Source organism: Marmota monax, unplaced genomic scaffold (genome assembly GCF_021218885.2).
Source record: "Marmota monax isolate L192 unplaced genomic scaffold, Marmota_monax_Labrador192_F-V1.1 WCK01_AAM20220418_F8-fsc00021, whole genome shotgun sequence".
Taxonomy (NCBI): domain Eukaryota; kingdom Metazoa; phylum Chordata; class Mammalia; order Rodentia; family Sciuridae; genus Marmota; species Marmota monax.
Genome location: NW_026695228.1, coordinates 11,950,434 through 11,960,796, shown reverse-complemented (window position 1 = coordinate 11,960,796; position 10,363 = coordinate 11,950,434). Strand labels below are relative to the sequence as shown.

Sequence of the window (10,363 nt, the reverse complement as noted above, 5' to 3'; positions counted from 1 at the left end):
GAGCCAAAGGCCTGTGTCCTGAACTTTCCTGCAGACCGACTTTCTTACTGATCCCTTCTGCAAGCATGCGCAGCCCTTCTGTATACACATAAGGCATCCAGTGACACCGAGAGCCCCACACCCAGGTCCCAAAGGGATGCTGACACTCTCCCACCCCCACTTCTTCAAAATCCTAATAATAGAAGATCAGGTTCCAGCCTTTGGGCTTCCAAACCCAGCACCTGTTTTGCTCAACAAAACAGAAGCTTCTAGGAGCCTTGAAGATGTCCAGAAAAGTAAAAAGCTACTAGAAAAATAATAAAGGCTGTGTGTGTGTGCATGTATGTGTACATGGGTGTGTTCCTGTGATGGCACTGGGCAGTGGCCCAGTCCCAGGAAGACATGCACTGTCTCCCTGGGAGACAAAACCTGGTGGCCTATCATTTTAAACAGAAGAGTATTATGAGTGTTACCCTGTCGATCTGCCTGGGTGTGTAAATTAATGTTTCTCTGTATGTAAATCTGTGCCCACATGTGAATGACTGTATCTCACATGCCTGTGATAGAGTCCTTGAGTGAGCGACTATACATGTCAGTAAGTGACTCTTTATCTCTGTATGAGCCAAGGAGAAGGCTGTACCTAGCTCAAGAGTGTATGTGTGTGTGTGTGCGTCGGGGTAGGTGTCTGTGTTTGTTGGTTGCAAGCTTGATTCTGGGTCTGGCTGTGTGTTTGCTTCTGTCAGTACATGTGTGTCCCTGTGTCCATGTAGGCATCAACTATTGTGCAGGTTTCTGTACTGTACTGCATGTCTCTAGGAGAGTGTGGTTCTTTGTGTGTGTGTCAGGGTGCCAGTGGATGTACGTCTGAGCCGTGCGGGTGACACCGAGTTTATCAGTGTGTGACTGCCTCAGTGTCAGTGTGTGTCAATGATGTGTCTGTCTAATTCGGTGTGGGTGTCAATGTGTATCTCATCTCTCTCAATGTGCATGTTGGTATGTATGTCGGTGCAGGTATGCAGATGTGTGTCTGTCTCAGAATGGATGTCAGTGTGTGTCCAGTAGATGGGTGTCTGGCATAGAGGGTCCCCAAGTCAGCGAGGAGATGTGTGTATATACACTCCCGCTTGTGCCAGGGTGCTTGCCGGTGTTTGTCGGTGTGTGCCTGTCCGTGCTTGCGTGGGTGGCTCTCTGTGGCGAAGCGTCCCCAGGTCAGTGTGCGTAAGCCAGCGTGTGTCTGTGTGTCTGTCCGGTGCCCGCGTGGGCGGCTGTCTATGGCAGGGCGTCCCCGGGTCAGCGTGGGGGTGTGCGCCCCGGCGAGTGCCGGCGTGTACACCCTCCTAGCGGGCGGAGCGCCACGTGCGGAGCCCCGGGCGCGTCGCTCTGGGGCGGAGCCAGCCCGGGGCCCCAAGCCCCAGGCCGAGCCCAGGCGGGGCCCGCCCCCGACCCCGCCCCCAGCCCGAGCCCGCGCCGCCCGCCGAGCCCGGGAGCCCGAGCCGAGCCGCGGAGCCGAGACGGCGGCGGCGCCCGTGGGATGCGGGGATCGCGCCCCCGGGGCCGCTGAGCCTGAGCCCAGTGCCCCAAGCCCGTGCCGAGCCGAGTCCGCGCCGAGCCGCAGCCGCCCACCGCGGGGCCGGGCCGGGGGACCAGCAGGTGAGCGAGCGCCCCGGCTCCTGGCAGCCCTGGCCGGGCCGGAGCCCCCTGCGCCTGCCGCCGCCCAACTTTCCTCCCCGAGGGCCGGAGCTCCAGCCTCTGCGCGTCCCCTCCCCTGCCCAGGGTCCGGCTGGTCGCTCCCTCCCCGATCGGTGCTCCTGAGAGTGGAAACCGGGAAGAAGGGGCACAGGTCGCCCTGGCTGGAGGGGATCCCCCGGGGGCGTCTCTGATAGCCGGGTGCCTCCTTCCCCTTCCCTTTCCTTCCGGGTTTCCCTGTGCGCTGTCGAGGGCCGGGGGAGGGGGAGCTCCGGCCCCGGCTTCCCGGCCATCCCTGGCGCAGGCTCGGGGACAGTCTAGGTTTGGGACCCGGATTCCCGAGGCCGGAGACCCCAAGGTCAGAGCGGCGATGAGGCGCGCAATGAATGTGTTTCCAGAGAGCGGGGGTGAGGGGGCTGACAGGATAGTACTGGGGATGGGGGGGAGAAGGCCAAGCACCCTCTTTCCTTGGGCCCAGGGGATCCGTCCGCTGGGGCTATTCTCTCTGTTGGACGAGATCTCTGAGCGTCTTGAAAGGAGATCTCAGTGAGCGCTAATGGGAGAGAGATCTACGTGTGTGCCCCATCTCTGGGCGCTTGGACCACGAAGAGATCTCGGCACCCTCTGACACCCCAAAGTACCCGCATCGCTGCTATCTGATCTCTGCCCTGCGAAAGCAAAGAGATTTCTGGGTGCTGAGATTCGGGAGAGTTCTCTGCCCTCCTAGCTCTGACCCGGACAGATTGACGCTCCCTGACAGGAGGCGGCTCTTGACCTCTGTGCTATTTGATCCTCTTTGGTGGCGCCCTGGGAGAAAGTGGAGGTGCCTAGCCTTGTCTGAGGGGTCAAGGTCTGGTGGGGGCAGAGGTGGGGGTAGGGGTGGCGGCGGCGGTCGTGGTGGTGATGGGGGCAAGGCTGGGGCCAAGGCCTGGCTGTAGGCCTGCCTTGCAGACACCTGTTGGAGGGCAGCGCACAGGCACAGCAGCCGCCATTGCGGAACTCACTCTTCCCTTTCCTGCCTTGAGCCTGGTTGGGCCATGGTATCCTGTTGGGGTCCTGGGATGGCTTTTCGTTCCCCAACTGTTTGCTTACCCCTGAGACTCCAAGCACCTCTCCCGGTGAGCAAGACAGAACCATCCAGACAGACACACCTCATGACCCCCACTATGCCACATCACCACAGCCCTCTCCCAAGTTCCCACCAGGCCTCAGGACCTAGAGGGACCCTGAGCAGCAGAGGTCCAGACTAAGAAGAGTCAGGATCCTTGATTCTGCCCTCCACTCCCATCTCCTTGACCTGATCTCCTCCCAGTGAGAATTAGGCAGGTGTGCATGAGTGGTGGTAATGAGTGGCAAGGTGGAATTAGGATGAGACAGGCTGCTGTCCCAAGAGCACACAGCAGGGGCGGGGTGGAGGGGGTCTAGGGACAGACAGGGTGTGGAGCAGAGATTCATTGCTAGAATGGACAAAGTGCTGAAAAGAGCTTTTTAAAACTTTTCATCGAACCCTATCACCACCACCATATTGTAAAAGTGGGGAAATCAAAACCCTGAGGGGGTCAAGGACTTATCCAAGGTCACAGAGAAAGCATTAGATTGGGGGCACCACTCAGGGTGAAGATCCCTTGAAGTCCATTTCCCGGGGGCCAAATGGGCCTAGAACTAACCAATGAGGATCTGAGGAGAGAAAGAACTGGCCCCAAGGTGCCAAGAACCACATTCAGCCCAGTGTGGCATGGGCAGCTGATGCACTCCAGGGCGCCCAGCCTGGGGTTGGGTGGTGATCAAAGCTACTCTGGAAAAATTCCAGGATTGACTCATTCAGCCTGAAGAACAAGCTTGAAGGAATGGTGGGAAGCACCAGAGACAGCTGGGAATGGAGGAGCAGGGGAGGCTGGTACCCAGGCAATCCAAAGAGCAGGGAGTCCTGAGGGCAGCCTAGGACAGTGATAAATAGCAGTTTCGATTTCACAGGGACTAGTTCCTGTTGATCCTTGGGAAGGTTGCTTGAAGGATTTGCAATGATAAAAGTATGTCCCCAGAGCCCACTCAAAGGAGGGGTGATTACCTTTGTTAGAAAGGTGATTACCTTTCTAACAAAAATAAACCTTCCAAGCATGGTCTGGTGGTGCACACCAGTAATCCCAGCCACTTGGGAGGCTGAGGCAGAAGGATTACAAGTTCAAGACCAGTCTCAGCAACCTGTCGAGGTCCTAATCAACTTTGCAAGATCCTATCTCAAAAAAGAAAAAAAATAATAACTTTCCACCTGGGTTTTGAAGGGTGAATAGGAGTTTTAAGGCGAGACCAGCACACTTTAGCCATCATAGCCAGTATGTACAAAAGTACTGAGATGTGAAACAGCACAGTTATTAGTTGAGTGATCTGCTGGGTCCTCTGGTGTGAGGGAGAAAAGAGCAAAGTAGAAGCCAAGATCACCATCACAGGGACCCTTATGAGCTATGTTCAAGAGTTGGGAATTTATCCTCAGTAATGGTACTAAAAGTAGTAACATTGACTGAGCGCTTTCTCTGGGTCAGGGATGCGCTGCGCACTTTACAAGGCTCATCCACTGAATCTCCTGTGCATAAACCCTGGCAGCCAGGACAATAATAATGGCCATTTTGCAGAAGGTGAAACTGGAGGCCCAGAACTTGCTCACTGTCACACATCTACCAAGTGGCAGACCTTGGGTTTGAGCCCCGGTGTCAATGTATCTGCTCTGCAATATGCCAACCTCTCCAGGGCAGAACATAGGTGCCAACCAGAGTCTTTCAGTTGAAGGAGAGGTGACAGGCAAGTTAGCACAGGTGACAGAGCCATCTTCCTTCTCCACTAAGGAATATGCTCTCTGCCATCCCTGACTTTGGCGGTTCACCCAGTGAGGTGTACTGTCCCCATATCACCCTGTGAGGCGGGATGGGCAAATGAAATCTGGGTTGACAAACTTGATGAAGAGCAAAGGAAAACTGACCTCTCAGGCTCTGCTTTGAACCTGTCGTACTTCTTGGGAGAGATACTAACATCCAGCAGGGAGTTGGAGGGAAGGATCCAAGAAGGAATTGTGTTCCAGAAGGAGATCTGGGCTGGAGGTAGGAACTTGGAGCTGCCAGCAGAGGCTGGTCATTGGAGCCACAGTGGTGAATTAGATTGCCCAGGGAGAGTGCTTGATTCTCAGTCCTGGTGACATTCACCACACTTGGAAAGCTGTATATAACAGTACTTGTGCTCAGGCTGTTCCCCCAAGCATGCCAGTTCATCTGGTTCTGGAGTGGAGCTTGGGGGCATCCGTAGCTTGAAAGCATCCAAGTGGTTCCAATGGGGTATAGAGAGTGAGAGGAAGGAGAGTGGGGTCAAGAGCCCAGAAGCACTTCAACAATGGAGGCAGAAGTGGGCAGAGGCCGGAAGGAGCAACCAGAGTGGCAGCAGGAAAACCAGGAGTCCCCTGACCTTTCTACTGAGAGGCTTCAGAAAATACCTTCTGGAGGCCAGGCATGGTGGGGCACACCTGTAATCCCAGCAGCTTGGGAGGCTGAGGCAGGAGGGTCACAAGTTCAAAGCCAGCCTCGGCAACTTGGCGAGGCCCTAAGCAACTCAGCGAGACCCTGTTCTCTAAATAAAAAAATAAAAGGGGACAGGGAATATGGCTCAGTGGTAAAGCACCCCCTGGGTTCAATCCCCAATACCAACAAATAAATAAATTAAATATAATATTTTTTTTCAAAAACTGCCTCTGGGAAGTTCATGGAGATATATATATATATATATATATATATATATATATATATATATATATATATATATATGTGATTTAAAAAGAAGTTCCTTGGCAGGAGAAATTCCTCTCCCAGTGCCACAGAACGTGGTGCCCCTCACAGACAGTTCTGGTGAATGAATGAATTGGTGGGAAGGGAAGCCAGATGGAGCAGGTTGAGGAGTGAGAAGGAGGTGGAGACAGCATGTGTAGACAGCACTTTCAAGGAGCTTGATGGTTGAAGAGGGAGGAGAAAGATAGAGGGGAGCTGGCCAGAGGTGGGGTCCAGGGAGAGCCTGATGTGGACACTCTAGCAGGTGTGTTCTGCAGCCCACCCGTGGGCAGGCACTCATGGGGAAAAGCCTTTCCCCCAGAGTGAGGGGCTGGATGTCTGCAGCTTAAAACTGCGCACAATGGGTATACAGTTGTCCTTGTTTATTCATGGAGCCAGTCAGGAAGGCCCAGGTTAAGTGTCTCTTCCTGTGAACCTCAAGAGAGGCTGCAGTGGTGGAGCTAGGCAGGGGAGCAGTCCTTGCTCTGGTAAGAGAAGGGTATTCCAGAAAACTGTATTCAGAGACAAGGACACATGATGGGGTTGTCTAGGGCAGGTATCCAGGGTGACAAAACTGGGAATGGAAGGGCTGGGGTAAAAGTCCCGTGGCTGAACCTCAAAGGAGGCAGAGGGAAGAGAAGGCCAGTGAGCTGCCTGTGGGCAGAGGCTGGGCAGCCAGGGGGCAGATCAGCTTACCAGGATAGCAGAGGTGGCAGAGTGAGCCTGGGTTGGATGCCCCTGCCTCCTTATAGCCCAGGATGGCCTAACCTAGAGTTCAGCCTGGGGTGGTGAGGGAGAGCCTGGAGAGGACATTCAACACCTACTTTGTGCCATGGAAGATTCTAGAAGGTATCCCAAACGGATAAAATAACTGCTCTCATGAGGTTTATTGCATGTTAGTAGAGTAAGACAGACTGGATATCACTAAACAAATAAGTACAGAAGATGATTTTGGTGAGTGCTATCAAGGAAATGAAACAGGGGTTGGAGACAATAGGACTGGCTAACCAGGAAATGCCTCTTGAAGTAGGAAACTGATCTGAGACCTGAATCACAAGAAGGAACCAATACTTAAGAGATCTGGGAAAAGAATTTTGAAGAGGAAACTGCCCGTGCAAAGGCCCTGAGGCAGGAACCAGCTAGTGGGCTGGCGGCTGTGGCAGGAGCAGAGGAGATGGGGTGGAGATGAAGAGGTGCTGTGCCTCACTCCTAACCCCCACCCTCTCAGTGGACTGCCCCTTCGGCTACACACAGCTTACACCACTCTCCTCCCTGGCAGCAGTTCCTGGGAATGAGTCTATTTTTAGACACAACTCTCCTCTCCGTGGGCCTAGAACATACCGTGTCTTTTTAAGATGATCAATATGGAATGGCACTATTTATAGAGACCCCACGTCAATTCCTGAGGCCTGGGACCCCCCAGATAGGGGAGGAAGTCCGGGGACCAGGCTTTGTGGGGACGGGCACCACAGCTGGCACAACCTTGGGGACATCTGACATAGATTCTTTACAACTTGTGTCACCTTCTCTGCTGGGTCTGCCCTCACCCCTTCCCTGCAGAGTCACCTCTGTGGGCGGGGGGGAGCCAGGTACCAAAGCCTCCTCCAACCATTTCATTTCCTGAAGGAGGATGATATACCCCGTCCCCCCGCAAAAAAAAATGTAGTTGTGACTGTTAGAGCCACAGTCTGATGTGACAGTTTGTCAGCCTCTTTTGTTCAGTCCCCTCTCTTCCTTCATCTCTGGAGGGGCAGACAAGGATCCCGAGGACCCACAGGTCCTCCCAGGTTTAACCCCGTGGGCCAGAAAGCGATCTGCCCAGGACAGGCAGAATGCGAGGTCGCGGTTAGGGGCTTGGGCTCCCCAGTGGGAGTCTGTGGGGTTCAGAGCAGCCTGGAAGGCCTCCTGGAGGAGGTGCGGTTGGAGCCCAGCTGTGGAGGAAGCACGAGATTTGGAAAGGGATTGGATGGTGTCTCTGAGGCTGTTGTCGGGAGAGAATGTTTATGATCTGAGGCTGGAGGAGTTCTCTCGCTCCTCTTCAGTTTCTTCTGATTAAATCTCCCAGGGAGGCAGTGGAAAGTCGAGGCCCCACAGGAGTATTAGCAGAGGGGAAGGATGGAGGCGTCTGTGTGCATCCCGGCAGGTCCCTCACCCTCCCGGAGATCCTCTGTCCTCGGTCATCGCGCGGACTTGCAGGCTTTCGCTGCTGGCCTTACACCCCTGGGAGGCTGAGGGCCGGTGCCGCCCACCTCCTAGGCTCAAGGTCACCCGGGGATGCGGGGGGCGGAGCTCAGCCCAGGGCCACGCCCTTTGCCCAGGGAGCCTGAGCTTTCTGGGAATGGATTTTGAACAGTGGAAAGGGCCTTTCTGGCGGGTTATTGATTCCTCGAAGGGAAGGCCTAATGAAGGAAGGGGCTGGCTCAGAGGCAGGTTTCAAAGAGATGTCAGGGCAGGAGAGGTAATCTGACTTCAGACACCAAATCCACTCTCAGGCTACATTAGCCATCCCCCACACCTGGGGCCGGGCTGGGACGTGCCAGGATGATCTAAGGGGTGGATCAGACCATGGGAGGGACCAGCCCAGCCAATCAATACTGCCTGCCTGCCCAACCATCAAAGTCCCAGCCTCCTCCTCAACCCAGGCCAAAAGCAGGAAGGGGACCCAGACAGCCGAGCCCCTCCGAGCAGAGGTGGCTGCTCAGCTCTGCTGCCCCTGAGTTCATTCCCTGCTGGGCCAGGGCCCCACCCAGGGGACACCAGCTGGGGTGGGGTGGGGGATGCAGGGAGGCTAAGGGACAAAGGCCTGACCACCGAAGTAGAGCTCAGCGGAAGATGCACTGGCTCTCAGCCGCAGGCCGACTGCAGCGCCAGCCCCGCCGCCTTGCTGGGTCGGATTCAGCACAGACTGCCAGTTAAATAAAGCCACAGCGAGTTGCCAACAGAACTGGAAACCCAGGGAAAGCCCCCACTCACTGGCTGAGCCCGGGTGCCTATTAGAGGTATAATTGCTGCACTTCCGTTTCAAGAACTGTCTGAGGGAAGGAGAGGGGGGAAAAAAACACTCCCTATGAATCCTTGGGGGCCTACCGTCCTCAGAGATAACTGGACTTTGGGCCTCTTCCGGTCCTCGCTTTTTTTTTTTTTGATCCAATTAAGAACTTGTCCCCAGAAGAATTCCTTGTGCTCACATTGCATTGCACAGGTATCTTAGCTGGCACTCGCCAAAAAGAAAAAAAAAATCGTCAAAAACATTATGTGAAGCAAAAGCAACCTGACACAAAAGAGCCCATATGCGTGAAGTTCTAGAACAGGCAAAACTAATCTGTGGTGCTAGAAATCAGAGCAGGTGTCGGAAAGGGACAGAAGGGGACTTTTAGAGTAAGGGGAGTGTTTACTATCTTAATTGTAGTGGCAGTTAACAGGTATATGTATTCGTCGAAACTCATCCAACTATGTCTAAACTGCATTTTCTTGCATTTAAGTTAGACCTTAATTTAAAGCAGCGTTAAGGAAAAGGGGTTGCATATGGAGTTATACTGTGTTGTGGACATTTTTTGTGGCAGAGATTTAGTGTCTTGGATTGACTTATCTCCCTCCGGGAGTTGAAAGACCCCAGAGGGTAGACCTCCCAGTTTCCTCTGGGGGGTGTGTCTTATCGCCCTCAGTGCACACAGTAGGTGCCTCATAAATGCCTCTGTTGCCATGGCGTCCATGCAGTTCCCCAATGAAGGCCTTTTTTCAGCTCAGGAATAAAGAAAAATGAGTTGGAAGTAACTAGGCTAGAGAGAGGATGCTGATTTGCAGTCTCATGGGCACCAGTGTGCAAGAGTGTTCCATGGGGCCTCTCTCTGGTGGGCACCATTCTGCCCTGATTATGTGTGCTGTGTAAGAGTACACACCTGGTTTGGGGGGTCTAGGGTGAAAGTGCCCCTGGGTGGCTGGGCTGCCCCTCCCCCGCCTCGTCACTGTGGTTTCAGCCAGTTAGATCCTCCAGGTCTCCATCCTGGACCCTCTGGGTCTGGCAATGATGGGTCCTGGCCACAAATGTGGTGCCATTCAGTGCACTATAGATCCCCACGGCTGACTGGGAAGACCAGGACCTGGAGGAAGAGGGGGCGGTGTGCCCTGTGGAGGGGTTTCCTGACTACTTGGGGAGTTTGCAGTCCCCTGACCTGGCACACCCAGACACTGTTGAACAGTGGATGCGGTGAATGTGCTGCTATCAAGCCCTGACCCTTGACCCCCATTCTTGCTGTGGGGAAGGGGTGAGGAGGGAAAAGTGGGGCCAGCAGCATTTTAGGAGCACTCAAACCAGTCTGTCCTTTTGAAGTGGACTAAATGCAGGGCTGGGGCTGACAGTGCCAGTTTTCTCCTCAGCTTCCACCCCTCAAGGGGCCTCTGATCTCCAAGACCCCCCTGTTCATCCCTGTAGGGGAATCACTTGGCAGGGCGAAAATGGGTGGGGTTTTCCTGTCTGCTGAATTAGCCAGGGCTTCCCAGAGTGTTGGAATAAATGAGATGCAAATGTGTGTAAATGAGGGCATCCCCAGCTTCTGGGGTGGGCGTGTTCGCCTGGGAGAGGGATGGGGGTAATTCTGCAGGACTTCCCAAGATTGCTGGAGGCTGGACGGGGACCACGGAAGGAAAGCCCCCTTAGACGGCCCCAGCTCCTCAGGGCAGGCTCCAGACTGCACAGGGTTAATGCTTGTGCAGTCTCAAAGGAATAGAGCCTGCAGGGAGCCGGTTAGCTGAGGCCCTTGTGCAAGGATGTGTCAATGTGCCTTTGATCTGGGAGCAAGGACCTGAATACACAGGCCACAAGCACCAGCTGGCACCCCCACGGAGTCTTTGTCCAAGCTGTTACCCCGGAGAGGAGAGCAGGACGTGCAGAT

The 10,363-nt window shown here is 54.5% G+C and overlaps 1 protein-coding gene across 6 annotated transcripts in view; it reads left to right on the top strand.

Annotated features, from left to right (window-relative positions):
* The first annotated feature begins 1,477 nt into the window (after positions 1-1,477).
* Scn5a (sodium voltage-gated channel alpha subunit 5) overlaps positions 1,478-10,363 on the top strand; it is a 98,148-nt gene continuing 89,262 nt past the window's right edge. For 5 of the 6 annotated variants that reach the window (XM_046437068.2, XM_046437066.2, XM_046437064.2 and 2 more), the window contains exon 1: positions 1,479-1,629. The gene's annotated coding sequence lies outside the window, so the exon portion shown is untranslated. Of the gene's footprint in view, positions 1,630-10,363 lie in introns of all 6 variants that reach the window. The other variant, XM_046437069.2, reaches the window with a different exon arrangement.